Source organism: Mycteria americana, chromosome 5, assembly GCF_035582795.1.
Source record: "Mycteria americana isolate JAX WOST 10 ecotype Jacksonville Zoo and Gardens chromosome 5, USCA_MyAme_1.0, whole genome shotgun sequence".
Classification (NCBI taxonomy): domain Eukaryota; kingdom Metazoa; phylum Chordata; class Aves; order Ciconiiformes; family Ciconiidae; genus Mycteria; species Mycteria americana.
The window spans coordinates 10556168-10576847 of NC_134369.1; the positions used below are offsets into that span (position 1 = coordinate 10556168).

The window sequence follows — 20680 nt, forward strand, 5'->3', positions numbered from 1 at the left end:
GTCTCAGACGCCGTGGCGAGGCGAGGAGCTATTTGCATGGCGACAGCCGGTCGATGAGCACGGGGCGGCGGAGAGCGGGAGCGGGAGCGGGAGCGGGACTCGGAGGCCGCGGGGAGGGCGGCGGAGGACGCGCAGTTCCGGGTCCTGCCGGACCTAGCCCGCTACGGCCGAGCCCACACGGCGCTGAACTGAAGAAGAGGCTTGCGACCGCCCGACAGACCCCTCCTAACCACACCCCTCTCCCGCGCCTGCGCAGAAGATTGAGAACTTTCTAGAACAAGAACCATGTAAGTCCTGAAAGGGCGTGCCTGGAGGCGGGGATTAGCCTGTAAGAGACACGCCCTCCAGGGAACCACGCACGCTCACCATTGGAGGATTGCCACGCCTGTCAGCGTCATGGCGGGATCCGCGGGGGACGATGCTTTTTCTTTCTCTTTCCTCCTCTCTTCCTCTCTTCTCCTTTCCTTTTCTTGCTTCTCTCTTCCTCTACTCTTCCAATATATGTAATGTTTGGATAATTTGTGACAGGTTGCCCGGAAAATAGCTCCATTGCTAAATCACCTCTGTTTGTTGAGCTTGCCAGTTTGTTAAGTTTGTCCATTGGTCGAAATCGCCGGTTAATAAAGTTGCTGGCCAGACTGTCCCTCTGAGTCATTGTTGTGACTACCGACCACGCAGCTCTGCCGAGCAGAGATCGGCCTTTGTCCGTACACAAACCCTCGGGGAATCAAAAAGATTCACCCCTCTCGCAACCCACCGACTGGGATGAGACATTAATTTGGTGTCAGCAGTGGGATTCCCCGACTTGGTCAGCAAGAGGAACAGGGAGGGGATATTGATTGAGTCGAGAAGGGAGGACGTGAATCAGATGAGTCCGAGTCCTCCGGCAGATGATCATGGCTTCCCAGGTTCAGCCTGATCTGGACTGCTCCCCTTTGTTAGAATTGTTAAAAGCTGTTGTTCGGGGTGTTTTAGTAGCTGCGCTGATGGCAGCGCAGAAGGATAAGTGCATGGTAAAACGGGCTGAGCGAGAGGCGAGCGAATCGTTATAAGATTTGGTTAAAGCTTGCAAGCGGAGCTGGAAGCTGAGCAGAAAAAACGGGTGTGATTGGAAATAGCAGCGACTAGGTTGCAGAATCAGTTGCGCAATGCTTTTGTCAGGGAGCGCGGGTTGCGGTCGGATCTAGCGGAGGTGCGGAGGGAGGATCTGGAGAGCGAGTGTGGGCACTGCGATCTGTCTAAGGAACGCGAGCTAGTTGACAGGGGTGTAGCTGGCCACTACCCCGGGAGGAAACGGAACAGGCAAAGTGCCAACATGATGAGAGGACTGCTCCCCAACTTCGCCCACTTCTTAAAACAGAATTTCAATATGATGGGGGTGCCAATACCACGCCGGAAATCATAACGAAAGAAATACCCTATAGTGCAACTGAATTGGCAAAATTACAAGAAAGGTATAGTAGGCTCCCTAGAGAAACGGAGACGGAATATGTGTGGAGGGTCTCCCTCGGGGGGGGGGGACGGGACAGAATTAAACTTTCTGAGGAGGAGGTGCAGGGATGCTGGGGTCCAGGTGTGTTTCTAACCATCCCCGACACTCGAGCCCCCTGGTCCCTCACACAAAAGGGCGGCATACTGGGCTGGAGGGCTAGATCCCTTGGAACGGGGAGATCCGGTGACCATCCCCACGCCAGGACTGGATCAAATTGCCGAAAGCATGCAGAAAGCGGCCTGCCTCCAGCTCATGCGTGACAGGCACTTAATACCCCATCAGCCCTCCCCGATGTTGCTAAAAGCCGACCCCAATGAAATGAAACCCCTGATAAAGGGCCTCCCTGACCCCCTGAGGCTATATGCCATACAAATCCAGGACCGCCTAAGGGCAGCGTTCCCAATTCAGGAGCGTTTAACAGAAACGCTAACGCCAGGGAGAAACCAAACGCGACCTGCTCCGGCGGAATTCCCCCTCACCTGGGGAGAGATTGCTCAGGAGCTGATCAATTATAGCCACAACGTGGGAATCTCCAGAGGGGAACAAAGGGGTAAAGCCGCGGTTAGGAGAACTGGATTAGACAATTGGCTTTTAAAAGGCCTACCCCCCCAAAAGACCTCCTGATAATCCCTTCCTTTTAAAACCAGTCCGAAAAGGGACTGAGTTTTCCTTTTCTTTTGCAGGGGGAGAACCAGACTGTCGCCTGCTAAGCATACCGATCTCGTCGGAGGAGTGCCGGACCTTGATGAGTACCACCAGTGTTGTAATAGTCCTAATATGTATTTACAATTTCCCACATGGATGGTGGTCCTCCTCTCCTCTGGGAAAGGAGGACACGGGGGGAGTGGAAACCATATTCCTTTGAACCTTCCATGGGAACTAATTTGTGGATTTACTAGAATCTGGAGTAGAACTGACCAAGGGGTATGTGTTGCCCTTCCCCAGTGAACCGAACAAGGATTGAGATTTTTTTGTTGCGTCGCCCAATATTATGTATAACTATAACTTAGTTTGGGGGCAGAATGACACGTATTTTGTTTATTATAACAAGTCTGATTCACATTTTGGGAACGGTCCTTTTGCAATGCTACTCACCCACCAATGAATTTTACCTTGCTCCTGTTTCCCATGACTCCTCCTTTCACCCGTTAGAACAACCGGATATTTATGAGGCTGATTATTCCCTAAATGTGAATCTCCCTTGGTGTATACAACTTCCCAATAGCATGGGGTGTGAACCTAGAGGCCTGACAAATGTACAGGGGATGTGGTCACAAATGAGACCCCTCCTGCAACCACTAAGATACGCCAATCCCCCACAGCGTAGCCGGTCTGATCTGTTTACGTGTGCCAAAGTTCTTAACTGTAACATTGGTCCTGGGGACCCCCCCGAAACCTGGTTCTTGGAGAGAGTAAGCGTTCTGATAAGGGACATGTGTACTTGTTGGGGTTATCCTTCCTGCGGGTACAGAAACCGGGATGTTCTGTGCAACAAGACTTAAAATGAAACTGAGGATAATGGTAGAGTCAGTTATTGTGGCATACCCTGTACACACTACCCTTTGCAGAGCCTGCTGCTCACTGCAAAACTTGACATACATTTCATGGACTAGTGATACCTGGACCTGTAAAATTAGCATATACCCGGTCCCCTTGGGACTAGTTTGGGGATGTTCTAATGGGAAATTTTATTCCTGCTTAACATTGAAATATCATGCTGATCTGAAATGTGGATTAGTCATCCCATTCTTATGCTTATGCCCATCTCGTGTTCTCAATTTCACTGTCCCTCCATGGCGAGTGCACTGGGAAGTGGCAGAAACCCCAAAAACCTGACCTGAATGGGCGATCAGTGGAGTCCAAGTCCCCAGTTACTGTACGGACGGGCAAGTAGCGGTGCTAACGTTCGAAACCGTTTTTACCCCATACTTAACCCTAAAGCGACATCAATTTGTTCTAGAAAATACTACCTGGCAAGTACACTTTTTTCAGTAATTGGACCAGATACGCTTTAGGAGAACTCAAATCTACAAGTCCAACAAGTGTCGAAAATGACTCTCCAAAATTGTTTAGCCTTAGACATAATATTGTTAAAAGAACAAGGGGTATGTGGTATGTTGAATTTAAGTAATGGAGAATATTGCATAACTATTCACAACGCCAGTACTACTATAGAGGAGGCACGGACCAAAATGAAAGAAATTGCCGATCAAACTGACGAACTATTCCGATCACTCCAACCGAAAGACCGGTTCAACGGGCATGTACCTGGATCTTGGTTCACCTCCCTCCTACAATCCTGGGGACTCACAGGGTGGGGGAAATGGTTCATGCAAATTGGAATAACCCTGTTGGTTGGATTTCTATTCCTAATGACTGGTGTAGCTATTGTTTGATGTATGATTACCTGTCTGCTTGCTTCTGCTTTCTCTCTCTTTTCTCCTGCTGTTCGCTATGTTCATATCACCACCCTGGAAGATGAAATCGAGAACCCTCCACCAACTCTCGTTGAAAATGTATGATTTTGCGAACTATGTCTTCTCAATCTTCTCTATGTGAAAATAGTTGCCCTGGACGAAGATTATATAGACAATGTTTGAGCCACGGGGTGGCGTTCAGAGACTGAAAGAGTTAATGTCTCAAACATTGTGGCAAGGTGCTATTTGCATGGTGACAGCTGGTCGGCAAGCATGGGGTGGGGGAGAGCAAGAGCGGGACACGGAGGACATGGAGAGCGTGTTGGAGGACGTGCGGTTCTGGGTTCCGACGGACCTTTACCATCTACGGCCAGAGGTCACACAGCGTTGATCTGAGGAAGGGGCTTGTGACCACCCGAGAGACCCCTCGTGACCATTCCCCTCCCCCAGCGCCTGCGCAGAAGATTGAGAACTTTCTAGAACAAGAACCATGTACCTGGAGGCGGGGATTAGCCTATAAAAGACACGCCCTCCAGGGAACCACGCACACCCACCACCAGAGGATTGCCACATCTGTCATCGTGGGATCCCAAGGGTGGTGATAACTTTTCCTTTCTCTTTCCTCCTCTCTTCTCCTTTCCTTTTCTCGCTTCTCTCTTCCTCTACTCTTCCAATATATGCAAGTTTTGGATAATTTGTGACAGGTTGCCCGGAAAATAGCTCCATTGCCAAATCGCCTCTGTTCATTCGTTGAGCTTGCCACTTCATTAAGTTTGTCCGTTGGTCAAAATCGCCCGTTAATAAAGTTACTGGTCAGACTGTCCCTCTGAGTCATTGTCATGACTCCTGACCACGTGGCTCTGCCAAGCAGAGATTGGCCTTTGTTGTACACAAACGGTTGGGGGAATCAAAAAGATTCACCCATCTTGCCACCCACCGAGTGGGATGAGACATGACAGTCTGAAAGATCCAGTGTTTGGGAGCAGCTGTAGAAATACCCATTTTAGAATGGATTGAGACTTTGCCTGCCTGTAAAGAAGAACACATCTTTGTTTCCAACTTGTTTACTTAAACTTCTAGAAGTAGAAAATGTAGGTGCTACATGAATGGTTCTGTCCCCATAAAATGAAAAAGCAGTTTAGTGAGGGTTGGTTTTTTATTCCCATAGTAAACATCTTCTAATTCATCTCTTTGCCTTTCTTAAATAAACCAATGATATACAGTAGAATTTGAGTATGTATGGTCTAGATTTTCTTTAAATTATATGGGGTTTAAAAAATGGAAAATATCAACATTGACAAAAAATGTCTTAATCTTGAGAACTATATTTAACCAGTCATGTCTTTTCATAATGCCTGTAATATGTTACGTTTGTTTGTATACTAGACTGTCTTGACCTGTTTTGAGTAGTCAGGCATCTCATTTTTGTTCAGACCTATATGGAGTTTTAGATAAACCTGCAAGAATGTGGTTTTACAATATAATTTTTTTAAAGAAACTCTTTGGTATTCTGGAGTAAATGTATTTATTTACCAGTATGTGCAACAACTGATTTTTGTACGTTCACATAATTTACACTGTGTATGTCATAGAAGTTCCAGTGTTTGTCAATATAGAACATTGTGCAGAAATATTAAACTTAATTTGTTTGAAACAACTATGTCTTTCCCTATCCAACACCAGAAATAACTACACAGAGTATGGAGGCTATTTAACATAAGGAGTTTCCAGTGCTGTTTTAAACTATATTTTTACCTTTAATGCTACTACGAATTCAAAACAAAAAACATAGCCATAGGAAGTTATACTATCAGTCCTGACTTTACCAGATCTGTAGCCATTTTCAGCCTGTAAGTTCTCTCAGGCTGTGAGCTCAAAGACATGAAATTGGTATACACATTGTTGAAATATTCCTCTTACCCATTTTCATGAAGAGGACAATGAGATTCCTAATGAACACTGGCCAAGCAGAGGCCCAGTTGTTTGCTGCCTCAGGTCCCTACTGTCCAACTACCACGTCCAGTTCCTGCTACCTCAGTGCTGTTTTCTGTGAGCTAAACCAACTCTTTCCAAATATAGTTGTTGTTAAGGACTGAATTTTTGGCCTACTTATTTCTACCAAATCAGTCTGGAAAATGGTCAGAAAAACCTGGGATGTAATTCAGTAAAGACAAGAGCAAAGAACAGGAATTATAAACTGCACAATTACAAAAAAACCCCAAGCTTCAAATATGTAAAAAGCTATTGGAAAGCAGAAGAGAAGCATCTGTTCTCCATATCTCTGATAGAAATAATTCAAACTGCAGTCAGGTTAGACATCAGAAAATTCTCTGACTACAAGGCTAGTGAACCTTGGCACAGACCTTTTTATCTTAGAAACTTTCAGTGACAGGAGACTCGCAATCTCCTCTGTCTGGAACAATACAGGTTTGGGTAATCTGGCATTTTGACAGGTGGTTGATCACAACAGTAGTTAACCAGCAGAGAGGAGGAATGGTCTTTGGGCACTAGCTAACCTATACTGGGAAGTTAACTGAGAAAAAAGAGCATATTGTCAGGTGTCTATTTGCTCTCTAAGAATCTGTGCCCTTCTTGAAAACTGGTGAAGCTCCAAAGCAGAGAAAAATCACTTGACTAGACCAACTTTTCTGTATTTGTACATGGGATCCCATGTACATGTACATGTGTGTACATTTGTACACTCAATCTGCGTGATCTGATGTTGCATTCATTTGCTTTGAAATATGTGATTAGTATAAAACCATTGAAAAATAGATAATTTTAGAACTCTTATCTGGGTTCTCTTGTCCAGTGTTTGTGACATGTCAGGTTAGAAACAATATTTTTATTAGGATGTGCAAGTAAAAATCAATTTAAATAGAGGATTATTAAACTAGATTGTTCTGTGACCTCAAAGTTAATCATAATTTTCTTAATCAGCTCGAAAAGGAAAGAACCCAACATATGAACACTAATTGCTAATGCAATGAGTTAGATCATAAACTTCTTACACGTTTATGTGTTATCCAAATACTATTTGATAAGTAATCCTCTTTACAGTATTTTTGGGACCAGCACTGATTTTATACTTTGTACTTTTTTCTGATCCCTTGGAATGCCTGAAATTATCTGTAAGCATTAACAAATATCCAGGAAGAATTAAGAACATTTGTGGGTTTTTAAATGCAGTTTTATTAGAATATTTAATTTAAACAATGCACGTTTATCAGAATATTTATCACAATATTTAATTTAAACAACACATATGCCCAACTGCTTTTTCTTTTAAAGGCCCAGTCTTATACTGCTTGCACTATCACTGTCCATTTACTTCAGCTGAGGATTAGAAGATAAAGCATCAATGTAATTTCCTGTGTACATACTCAATTTGAAATCGATACTGTGCCATGTGGATGGATGGCTCTCCCTGTAAGAGCTACAAGGATTTACTTTGGCTTTATGCTCACACTGTATTTTTCCAAAAGCAATTTTACTGTGTCTGCAAGATGCATGCTGATTTAATGCCAGCTTTCCAGTGCCACATGTGCAGTTGGTAAAAACAACTTTGACAGAAAAGGTTTTCTTTAGAATAGATGCAAAATTCATTTTAAAGCCTTAGCTCTTCTCTATATGGATCCAGAAAACTGAGGGAACCATCTGAAATCGGGTGTTTCAGTCCCAGAGGCAATCAGCTCTGAAGTGTGTGCAGAACTCATATCACGGTGGAAAAAGTTACCTCATTATCAGGATCTCAAAACAAATTATATTTCAGTAATCTTTTTAGCAGAAGCAATTTTGCTGAATGCTAGGAATTGCTTGTTTTCTCCACCATTTTGGAAGCTAGTGACTACATCCAGAAAAAGTGCGTTTCTTATTCAATTGTTTGGCCACAAAATGCAAACATAAACTTGCATCTTTAATGACTGCAGTAGTCAAAATGTATTGCTCTAAGTTTACAGAACTTCCATGTAGACAAACTGAAACAGCCTCCAGACTACCCTGCATCCTTTTCTTTTCATGGCATTAGTATCATAAGAAAAATAACACATTCCCATCCTTGTTGCATATTTGATAGAACTACATTGCTAGTCGGTCTTGTCAACAAATAATTTCTTATTAAATTTCAAATAAATACCATTCATTCCCCAACTTACTAATACCATAACTTATATGATATATCCTTCAATAAATCTTTGTCTTATCAAATTTGTACCGGAAACAATGTTTTGTTTTACTAACCAATAGATATAAAGGATGTACACTTTTTCTACCTAAGCAATTTAAAATATGTTGGCAATCATCATATACTTGTATGTTTATGTTTTGACATGTACAAGTGCACATACATAAACAGGGAAAAAAATAAGGGCACACAACTGTACAAATACAAAAAAATTTCAGATGTGCCGTTTTAGTTTTCCAGGTGAAATCAGAACCATAAAACCATGTATCTTAAGCTTATTTCATAACCTGAAAGAAAGCACCTCCTTTTTGTTGAAGGGCAGAAGAGATCTAATTTTTTTAAATGCAAACATTTGAGTTCTCCCCACCCACAACCATCCAGCTACTCCTGCAGCATAACCCTCCATAGGTTTATCAGACATAGCACAGCACTGAAATCCAGGTGGCACTATTGAATTGTAGTTGATTTTACTAGCTATGATTTTAGTGACTCTCTAATGGAGCTATAAGGCAAGGAAGGTGCTGCTTATCATATCCTTCCAGCTAAAGCAAACTTTTTGGTGAAATATATTAACATTTGCTGTCATGATATTTTTCTGATATTACTCATAATGTCAAATTAACTTCAACACTAAGTATTAGTATTCATAAAAATCACATTTTAATTTCACCCTTGTTTGTGTCTATGCTAAAAGAATACATTTGACTGTTTAGTGAGGAACTACAACATCACGTGACTGACTGTCCAAGAAAAACAACAAAGAATGTTTATAAACAAGATATGAATACTTTTGAAAAAGGAATGTGGTATGTTCACAGACATAGTATCCTGATACCTGACAATGCACAAGCAAGACAAAGGAGAAGCTAAATTCCTATCTTTATTCATTCAATTACTTCAGGGAAACAAGTATTTCATCTATGTACAATTGTACTGAATAAAGTCAGCATTTTAGGTTCTCTATGAATGGTGAACTAGGCTTTAAGACGAAAGAATACATCTGTGTTTTTTAAAGGAGCCTAAAAGAAGTAAACTTTTTCTGAATATATCAGCTAAAAAGCACACAACAGATCTTAACAGCAGGAAAAGAATCGTTTACAATAGCAAAAAGTGAAACATTTCTCAGGCTGAACCTGTGAGTCACAATTCAGGTCTGGATGCAGAAAGCCCCTGTCTTAAGCTACAGTTATGACAGGAATACAGTCATTATCATACCAGCAAGTTTTTGATACTGAGGTACTTCTTTTGTTTGACATAAATTCATATTTAGGAAAACATATTTAAGAAACACTAAGAATTATGATTATTATAAATATGCAAAGAAATCTAATTCCATAACAAGAGCAGAGCACTTCTGCTAAAACAAGTATCAGAGTCACAATAAACATGACTGACCATAATTATTTCCTGTTCAGAGAGAACTTTTTGGGAGACAGAAGCTCCTATTTATTAACATAACAAGTCAAAGACAGTGCACATTAAGAAACTGCAGAGAATAAAATAATGTTATAACACACAGTAGCATAAACATCTTCGCTAACTTGAACATGTATAATAAAATTAAACTGCAAATTACCTGAAAAGGCTTGCTAACTGCCCAAGTGTCAAAATTCACAGTGCTCATAAATAACTTTTTCCATGATAAGTTCTGTTTTTATTTGGACTAATGGAAATTACGGTAAAGCACAGAAGAAATGGTTTTAGTTTTTAAACAGAGGTGAGCTTATTTAGAAGCTTATATAGCTGCAATTGGTGCAAAATCACAACAGGATTTAGAGGTCATTTGCAGTGAAACACAGGTTCTCTCAGAATCAACCAACACTCCTGCAGCTGTGGCACTGTGATCAGGCTAAAAACAACCCTTCTGAAGGCTCATGCTGGTACTTAACTTGGTTCCCTACCAGCTCCAGTCCTGATGGTGTATAAAGCTGCATGAAGGCTGTACAGCTTCTGCCCCCAAGTTGTAGTCCAGTTCTTCTCCCAGCATGGTACAAGTAAGGGGGGGGGGAGGAAATGCATGAATCATAAAGAATATATCTTGATTTCCTAACTGGAAATGTATATACAGGCAGCTCACAGTGAAGACTTTGCTTTGGATTTGTTTACCTCCAACTGTAGAGATATACCCTGAGACTTCAATTTGTGGTAAGATCCATGCATCTATGCAGAGACCATAAAATACACTGTACACGTATCTTGATTTGAGTGAAGAGAGCAAGATTATTTGTTTTGGCCATACAAGAGAAAGGAGAATTTTAAAGTGGCTGATACTATTTATCATCCCCCTGTAATATGTCAAATTTACATAAAATCTACCATGAATTCAAATATTCATCATCTTATATTGACTTTCTTTTGTGATAATTAGCTTTAAGTTTATAGGCAATGCATTGGAAAATAAATTAACATGGCTGTAGTCAGGTTTTATGATATGAGACTTTAGATCCCTATGCTAGTTAATTTAAAAAATAAAAACATATCAGGAGACTTTTTTCTGGTTACTTCTCAAATCTAATGAAAGTATAGTGACGAGGATATGGGCACTCATCTACAAATTAGGCTTACAGCTCAAAACCAGGGCAGAGAGAGGAGACACAGTAGCCTAAAAAAAAAAACCAAAAAAACCTAAGAGTGAAGAATTACTGAAAACCTGCAGTTTGGTGGATGGACAAAATAGGTCTTAGGTGCTAGATCAAGTTTCAGAAAAACACAAAGTTTATCTCTGAAGGCAGAGAGGAACAAAGGGAACAGGGAAATGGCTAAAAGTCAAAGCACAGAAAGAGCCAAGAAGGGCTCTTTGACAGGAAACCTGTATTATGTAGAAACAGGCTATGTGCTTCCAGGGAATCTGTAAATCTAGGAGTTCCTGTTGCATCTGTCAATCATGGCCAATTACTCATAATTTCCAAGCTATGCACACTGTAGTAACATATAGGTTATCAGCTACTAGATCCAAGCCAATCACTAGAGATAGGGACCTGTTGCTTTTTTCTGTTGTTGGCTTGGGTTTGGGTGTTGGGTTGTTGGGGTGGGGGTTTTTTTGCAATAGATCTTAGTGACTGCTTGCAGGCTGACCCTTAAGATAATTTTAAGATGTAGATCAGCAAAGACTCAGCTATACTGTTGCCCACTTTTCTTTAATCTCCACAGAAAGTATCATTCATCCCCTATAAAGTCACATTTTAGCAAACACCAGAAAACAACAAAAGAAAGCTGATCAGTAAACAAATCAAGAGCTCAGGCATGTGACCGAGTTCCTGCGTATCAGCTGAGTCACAATAACTGACCTTGCCTGCTCTTGCTAATGTAGAGGTTAGATGAAAGTGGCTTAAGCTAATCTTCACTGCCTGAGAGTTGCAACGAGTCACACACCACAGCTCATTTCTGCAGCTAAGCAAGCACAGAGTATTTTGTTATATCAGGCTAACTGAATCATAATACCAAACAGCATAGGCTGGAGCTGCCCAAGGTCTGCCTCTAAAACAAAGGTGAAGGCATGACTTACTGCATCTGTATGTATGATCATGAGAAAAAGAACTGTGTGATAGCAACTGTAACAATCAAAGACAGAAGCAATCAAGAGCATTATCTGGGAAAGAGCAGACAGAGCCCCTTGTCTGCTGGCTCAAAAGCTGCAGGTAAGACAAACTTGGAATTTTTCTGCTGTTATGGTCTCTCCTATGTTTGAAGGTACAGGATTTTGTGTGTATTTTTTTAAATAAGAAGGATCTCAGGAAAAAAAATACATCTTGAATCAAACCTAAACACTGCCTAGAAGCTTTCATGAAAAGATAATAGAACAATGGATTTCTTTTGAGTCAAGAAACAGCTTAATAATGTCTTACGTAATTCACAATACTTTCTAGCATGTATTTTTTCTACCATTTCTTAATGCAACAAATTTAGACAAATGCCAAATCCCCCCATGTTATGAGTTCAGTCTGACTGAAACAAGTCCCATGACTCAAAATTGCCTCAGTAAAGGAGGTGGAATAACAGCTTACATGGTAGTGTATTCTCTATACATAAACATGCAGTAAGTTACAGTAAAAGCTCTATTTTCCAAGCTGCAGTAAGAAGGCCTTTGCCTGATGATTAGAGCAAATGCAGATGTTCTGAACAGCTGTGTCTGCCTGAAAAGACTGCACCTGCCCTCCATTAGCTTTAATTTACTATGGTAGGCTTGCCAACCCAAAAATTTATAAAATGCCTCAACATATGGAGCTAGTATTTACCTGGGAGCCAAGAACGTTCATTCTAAAAGCTCTCAAGATCACTCGTGCCTGACTTAAAAGCTGAACACTAGATGGAGCTATGTCCTTGTAGCACCACGAGCTAGATTTAGTTCGTTACAGCTGTCTCGAGTACAATTCCAATTAGTTACATGTAAGCGGCCAGATCAACGTCTTGTTTAAATGTCTTTAAAAATGTCTTTACAAAAGTAACAGTACGTTCCTGAAAGCCTTTTTTAAGAACTGCATGTGTCCATAAAAGCTTCTGGAATACAAACAGAAGACTGGATAAAAAACCAGCTCAACAAGTATAGTACTCTCTGAGAAAACTCTATCTATTAAGGAATTTTTTGAAAAGTGTATTTCATCTGTGCTAGTAAGAGATATCTGAAAAGAAGACTTTTATATCATGTGTACTGCTACAGAACAGTTGATGCTTTAAACTACAAAACAGCAAAAAATCATAAGTTCTGTTTTAGTATTGAGTAGCTACAGTGTCCTGCAAGATTCCAAGACAATTTCAAGTGTAATTTTATGTAGAGACAAAATATCTTTACTTAAACTCTCATCTTGAATGTTTCACATTAACTCCACCAAATAATGACATGGAAAAAAACCCCACAACCGTGTCTTACCTATTATAAAAGAGCATACTACATATGTTAAAAAAAAGGTTTCAAAGGATAAGAGAAGGTTGTCCACCTTACCAGAGGAAATTGGTAACATGACTGGCCACAAATCTCTGTTAAAGATAAGGCAGGCTACACTTTCTAATGAGACATAATGGATTAGCTGTAAGGAGTCAACGGGGAAGGATTCTCCAATCCATTATTTCCTGTCTACAGCAGATTTAACCAAATTTACATGAACAGAAATCTCTGAGTATTTAAATGGATCGTTTTTTCACAAACAAGAGATTACACAGTACTTGCAGCTTTCACAGTCCTGCATCACAATGTTTATTCATTGTTATAATGCTGGTGTTTCATAGCCTGTACCATCTATGAATACGAGTACTGTGATTTGGGGAAAACAGTGAAATCACACTGTGACTGACCTTTGCTGTAGTCTTCTTGGAGTAAAGCTTTTGATAAAGAAGAACATGAGGTCTTAGGTATCTCTTGTGAGAATTCTTGAGTAAATTGATAACAAAAAATCAGAATGGTTGGAACTGAATTTAGACTACATTAGTTGCAGCTAATTTACTCTCCTTTATAAACAGTAAAATTAAAGCTGTATAAAAACTTTTCAGCAAATAAAACAGCAATTTGGAACATACTACAAATTGATGTATCAAAACATGAATGTTTTTTCCTGCCTTATAGCCATGAGCTTCTATCTTGGGAACATAGCCATTTAGAGCCTTCATCTGAGTGTCCGTTTTGGTCCTTACCGTTCAGTGACTATGAACCATTTTGCCACTTTTCTGTACAATCTGGCAACAGACGAAGCAGTACACTATGAAAGAACCACTAACGTGCATAAGCCTAAGCACCATTCAGGCATGCTTGCAGGATCAGGAACATGGGCTGAACTCAAATACAGGGCCTCTCCGCATTGTCAGCATGACCCGTAATGTGACTGTGACACTGACGAAGAGAAACTCAGACAGTTCTGCTCAATTTTTAACACAATAAAAATATACTCTGGTCGTTACATCTAGTTGAGATAAACAGTTATAGAGCAACATGTGGGATCTCACAGATAACTTTCCACTGATTTTCAAGATGGAAGAAATGAAGATGGTCAGTAAAGCAGTGTCCAGCAGTGTTCTCTTTTGAGGTTCCTAACTTGTTTTTTTCATGGGTCTTTTCTGAGAAGGATGGTTCTGCTCTCCCTGAATAAGCTTCATTGTCATATGAGAGGCAAAGACTTAACACAATGCCAGCTTTGTGACAGTAATGTCTCTGCACTACTGCAGAAAAGAAACAAACCACTCTTATTGAAGGGGGGACTTCTGGAATGGTAATTAGCCGAGAGGCCAGGACAGCTGAGGGAGTGCTTCTGAAACCCGCTACACTGAGAAAGAGAAATGCAGAATTAACCCACTTCAGTTAAAATTATATTAAACAGGATAGACAGGATCAACAAGCTAAAGGTAGCCCAAAATTAGGATTCTCTCTGCCTTCCGGTGGTACAATAATATTATAGTAGTGTCAGCACTTCATATATCAACTATACAGAAACGGAACAGTAAAATCATTACACATGAACACTGCAGCAGTAGCAGGACAGTGGTTTGTATTCTACGCTTAGCCTGTGCTGCTCAACCTCCCTCTGCTTCTGCCTTTGCTTCCCAAGGGAGTGGCAGTAATTGCATAGCCTCTCTGTTCCAGGTCCTTTCCCTTCACAGCACTAGGGCAAGGCCATGCTCGCCTTCCCGTGCGCTGGCTGACACTGCTTTTCCCAACAAAACACTGGAGTACAGCATGTACCAGCAGGGTCTTGACTATTCCAGCTCAGGAATAAACAAGAAAGGAGGTAACAACCCTACACAGCCATAAAGGAGTAAGTGAGGTCCCAGATGCTGCTTCCACAATGTGGAAAGTCACCCAGACACCTGTCCTAAACCACCAGTGAAGCTAGTTGGGGAAAAGGAGGGGAAACCAGGCTGGAGTTGAAAAAGACTCCCAGCTTTGCCCAGACTGTTCTAAATTCCACTGACCCTTTCCAAAATGGCTTAACAAAACTGCAACAAACAGTGCTATAGTAATACTTTTTGGTATCAGTATTACGAAAGATGCAAATGTTATCAACCATTACAATTTTGACCACTCCTCTGTGTGACCTATTTAAGATGACTACCTCAAAGCTGAGAGGAAAAACAAGAAAAATTCAAAAGCAAGCGAAATTAATATACAGCCTGTGGATTCTTGCCAGTTTTAATTATTCTTTAGCATGTTCAGAGATGTTTCAAAGGCGTTTACTTCCCATTTTCTCCCTCTCCCACCTTAGGCATGTTTGCTCTGTAAGTGAGGTCCAATTCTTTATCTGGAATATCTGGTATGTGATTCATGGTCTTGTTCTCATGCATAAGCTTAAAAGAAAACTGAAATCACACATAACTCTTCACAAGGTCAGAGAGAGCATCAGTTGGTAACAGGGGACAAAATGTTTCAACATTCCAAATACAGTACAAGCTTACACTAGGCAAAAGGAAATTCTAAAATTGAGGACAATTACTATAAGTAACAGAATTACATTAAAACATCATGCATATTAAACATGCTTAGACTAGATGGAAATCAACATCACTGGAGAGGGAAGACAGCAAACAGTGGTGGTTGAAATACAACTGCTCCACAAAGAGTGAAAAGTGTGCGTTAATTACATTGTCTACGTTACAAGTACTCAAAACTCTTTATCTCACTTTCTGCTAAATGCTTGCTGTTTAGCCAACTCCCTAGAAAACTGACATAATCAGAAGTACTCAGCACATGCATGCTGTGAAAGAGCTGTGTCAGTATCACACATGTGGGATGATCTGTTTGGGTAAAAACAAGACAACAGAAACCCTCATCAGATTTTGGATCAGCAAGGTACTCAAAGTGACCAGTAAACTCCCAGTGACCAAAACTTGCAGCACTTTTCGTATTTCTAGAAGCAATCCTGGAATCTCTACAGACAGAAGAAAAACCTACACATTTTGAGTCTGAGTCTTTGTTTTATGTGTTTGCTTCCTTGGAGACTTCCTGTACTAGAGGTTTTTGCAATCATAAACATAACATTAGAGAACGTTTTTAAAACAGGAGTCAACAGAAATACGACATAAAAAACTTGTACCAATGTAAATGGCCTATGCTATTATTTTACTAATAGAATAGGTAAGTGCTTTAAGTATTAAAATATCCGATTTTTAAATCTTTGGGGAAAGGGAGTATCGCTTTTCTCAGTTAATAACATAACGTTTTTGTTAACCTAGAAAATCCCTGGTATGTAGGAATATGCACCAAAAATATGCTTGGTAGCACTATGTAAAACAGCATAGTTTTAATCAATTGTTCTACTCCCAGTAATAATGATACAAAGAATAAAACTCAGAAACGGGGGGGCCGGGGGGAGAGGCAAGTTGTTCAAACCCTTCCCTTCACACTGAAATTCACTGAAGGTCTGATAATACCCAGTTTCCATCTCTGCAACGAGGCGATGGGAAAGGCTCCTGTGGAGCTAAGCTCTAGAAGGCTGCAGCTCGGACAGCCAGACCTCACCAGTTCCTGCGGGGAACGTCGTAGCTGCAGAAACTCCTGCAAGGCAGGAGAGCGAGGTCGTGAGGCGCCAGCCAGGAACCCTCGGAAACCCCGAGAAAGGATTCGCCTCCACCGTCCGTCCTGTCAGGGACGGGGCCACGCTCGGTAGCCAGGAGCCTTGGCGCAGCCTTGATTTTACGCTGACGTGAGGGGTTGGTGGTGGGTGTCGGGCATTTTTATGCCGCTACAGGTGCACACGCCGACGCTGAGGCGCTGCTGCGCGAGCCCTGACGGTGCTGTGGGGAGACGGGGGTACGGACCCGCCTGCCAGCCTCACTGCCCCCCGCCCGGGCTCTGCGGGGCACGTCTTTGCGCGGGCCAGACCTACCGCGGGTGTCCCGAAGCGCCCCGCGAGCTCCTACCGGGCCCAACGCGCGGCCCGGGAGCGGATCCTGCTGCCGCCGCCGGGGGCCCCGGGGGCCGAGATAACGGCTGCCGCGCGCCGGCCGCGGCCCCTTCGCACCTGCCCGCGCGGGGCGGGGGGAGCGCCGCGCGCCCGCTGCCCCCAGCCCGCCCCGCAGCTCGCGGTCACGTGGGGGTGGCCGCCGCCGGCGGGTCCCGTCCCCGCATCCAATGGCGCGTCCCTCGTGCGCGTGAGGGGAGCTGGGGGCGCGCGCCGCCCGCCAGCCGCCGTGCGGCGCACCTGGCGCCGCGGAGGGGCGAGGGCGGCCGGGAGCGGAGCCCGGGAGGCGCTGCCAACGCCGCCGCCGCCGCCGCGCAGGTCGGTCGCCGCGGGCGGGCGGTGCGAGCCGGGGGCGGGCTGCGTGGGAGGGTGCTCGGCGGAAGGGTCCTGCCTCAGCGGGGAGGGTTTGCGCCGCTACCCGGGCGTGTCGGGTGTCCCCTTGGCGCGGGCTCGGCGGTGAGGTGGAGGAGCGCAGGGCCGAGCTGTCCTGAGGCGCCGCGGCGGTTCGGTCGAGGGCACCGTCGGGCAGGAGGCAGGTCAGCGGGGCACGCAGGCTCCCGGCGGTTTCTGGGGCGCTTCGGCCGTTTTTTAAAAGGGGTTCCCTCACGAATCCTGCTGCGGATGTGACTACAGCGCCTGTTGCTTCTGCTTTTTAAATATTTTGCTCTTGCTGTGAGAGTTAAGGACTCCATACTGTTGGGAAGACTTTTAAATAGACGCGGCTCCTGTAAGTTAAATATTTATTCTCACAGTGAGCAAAGCTTTGAAACTTGAGTTCAACTAGCAGTTCAGTAAATAAGCTGTTTTATTGACATAGAACAGTCGATTCAGAAACTCTGCTGTCAGTAATGACATCCAGTTGCCAGCCCAGTTCTCTAAAGTGGAAGTGAGGTGTTCTCCCCCCCAGTCTGTAATTGAAAATTAATTCAGAAAAGAGGTATGTGGGTGAAATAAGATAGTTAAAAGGATGTTCAGAAAAGAACGGCTGGAAGATGAAACTGGCTATTATGGCCTGTTTTACCAGTACGGAGATAAGGGAGGTAAGAGTATGAGGAGATGTCAAGTGATCTCCAGTTTCATCGTTCAGCACTCATGTTATTGTGCTACTATGGTAAAAATACCTCCCCCTTAACATTTGCAAGAAGGATAAGGAATCACACTGCTTTGTGTATGATCATTTGTTCAGTTTTGCAAAATAAGATGTTAAGTATTAATTTGGTAGGTCAGTAACTGCAGATCTGACTGTATATAGGTGAAGTGCAATGTGTGCTTTTGAAGATATGCATGTACAACACATTGTATTTCCATAGTCATAAAGGTCTTCTACAATTTCAGATTTTTAATTGCAGGGTTTTGGCAGGAAGGGGGAAGAGTGAGGGGCACTTTTCTGTAGTTTTTTGGGTTTTGGTTTTTTTTTTAAACAGGAGTATGTGAACAGGTGCATGGAGGACTTCATTCTGAAACTTGTATGGAAATGTGGAAAGAGTAGATGGGAGAGCAAAGAAGGCTAAATTTCAGCTTTCCAGGTTTATTGATTTACTTTGCTTGTGTTCTTGACTTTGACTTGGATCTGCTGCATGAACTTAGCTAAAACCAATAAATCTTTATGCTTCCTTGTGTATTCCTAATGGAGAGATGCTTGGAGTAGAACTCAGTATACCAGAAAAGGACAAACTGGGACAAACCTAAGCAAATATGGGTTGTTTTTAAATGATATGGATTTATGCTCCATTTGCTGATTGTTCCAGTTGGAAGCTATTGTAAGGGCCTCTTGAACCTAAAGAAAACCCAGTATAAGTTAGAGCAGAGGGAGAACTCAAAAGAACCTTAGGTTTGTCTTCAGGATAAGTATAGCTTGGTACCAGAATATGAGGAAAAAATAATATGTAAAAGAATTATAGTGTAATTTATAATATATAAAATAATTTCAAGTCCCCAGTAACAAGACTTAAGGTGAGGGATAGCTCAAGACTAATCTTGCCACTGACTGCTGATGTTTATATGTGTTGTAGACACACACAATATGCCTGTAACTGTTTCAAACTAATGTTAGCATCACTTTTGAAAACTTAAATGCTTTGTTTACCTAAGCTAGGTAATAATCAAGTGTCTTGGCCAAACATATAGCAGTTTATCTATCGTAGATCTGGGACTCTGCCCTATGGAAAGCGCCAAATTAAAGGGAGGGGGCAGAAACTGATTAATCTGAAGCATGGTAGGAATTGGGCTGGGAGCCTTGTTCCCTGGTTCCATGTTCCCTTGCTGCTTTCATCTCCTGTCCCAGGAAGTTGAGGAATTACAGGAATGGTGGCAGAGGCACTGCTGCTACCATCTTGATTTCACTCCAGCAGCCCTATCCATATGAGGACTATGCTAGAAGCAGGGAGGACAGGAAGGAATTAGGGAAGGAATAGGTAGAGATGGGATAATAAGCACTATCCTCCCCTCACTCCTAGTGTATCTGATCTCACTTCATCTTTGTTAACATGGTACCAGCAGTGTGGAAAAGTGATTGGGGGGGTGGGGTGTGGTGTGCGTAAACAAAGAGAATACATCGGTGTAGGCATAGACTAGCGAAGTGCTTTCTGGGTTCTTGAATCAATTCTCCCTGTTTCCTCTGTCATGCTTCTGTTACACTGAGTCTCTCTGTTACTCTAGACTGTCTGTGCAAGCTCTAAGGCAGCATAATGTGACTTAATGTGGTAGAGCGTGTTTGAATGGAGGATGGGAAGAGAACAGATGGAAAAGAGTAAGTGAAGACCTTAAGAATCACCTTCCCTGAACACTTCGATAGGGTCAGCAAACAAGGGGGAAAGGGAGAGGGAGAATGTGCTATGAGTGCAAAACATGGGAAAATGAAAAAGAACAAAAGATAGTGACGCACCTTTTTTTTTCCATGTGCAGCTCTGCTTCTAGCCTTCATTTACCTAACTTGTTTCCTGTTTGCCTCTTTCCAGTCTCTCTCTCTTCAAAACAAACAAACAAACAAGCTCCCACAAAAACCTATAAAGCACTTACCCTAGACACTACTTTCACTCTTATTAGACTACTCGGAGACAGACCAGAAACTTAGTTCACTTTCCCCACAGCTAAGGATTTGTTTGAGCCTTTCAGCTCAAACAAATGAGGGCCTTGACCTGGTAAGATTAGCAAAGGACTATGCTCATACAGGTAATGCAGAGCCTCAGTGGGGCTTTGGTAGTTAGAAAAAAATCCGCCTTCTCCCCTCCCCCAAAAAAAGATATTTACAGGAATAGGATGAAACCATCTTCTTGCTTTAGATGTCCATAGCATGAGTCAGAGGATTTAGTGTTTATCAAAGCAGGGAAATGATGAATAAGGAAATGTGTTTTGTGATAATGATCATTCAGTATAGATGCAAACATGTTACCATTAAACGTACTGTACCAAGGAAGGCTTTTCTGCATTTTCCAGAAATACCTAATAGTGTAGAAATAGTAACGCAACAGAAGATGATGTTGTTTAGGGCAGTAGATGAGAACCTTCAGAAGTCACTTTTCAGTTAGTGAAGTTGCATCATTCTAATCTTTTGAGATGATTATCATCTCAGTTTGCCACCTCATCCTCAGAGTTCAGTGACTTCAACTTCTTAAGGTATGATCTTTAAATTCTCATAAGCTACTGAATAAAGTTTAGCCAGCAATGGCTGCCCTTGGAGGCACACTTCATCAGTTACCAGAGTTCA

At 42.5% G+C, this 20680-nt stretch overlaps 1 protein-coding gene across 1 annotated transcript in view; it reads left to right on the top strand.

Annotated features, from left to right (window-relative positions):
* The first annotated feature begins 17580 nt into the window (after nt 1-17580).
* PPFIBP2 (PPFIB scaffold protein 2) overlaps nt 17581-20680 on the top strand; it is a 108991-nt gene continuing 105891 nt past the window's right edge. Inside the window, exon 1 of the mRNA XM_075502092.1 lies at nt 17581-17701. The gene's annotated coding sequence lies outside the window, so the exon portion shown is untranslated. The remainder of the gene's footprint in view (nt 17702-20680) is intronic.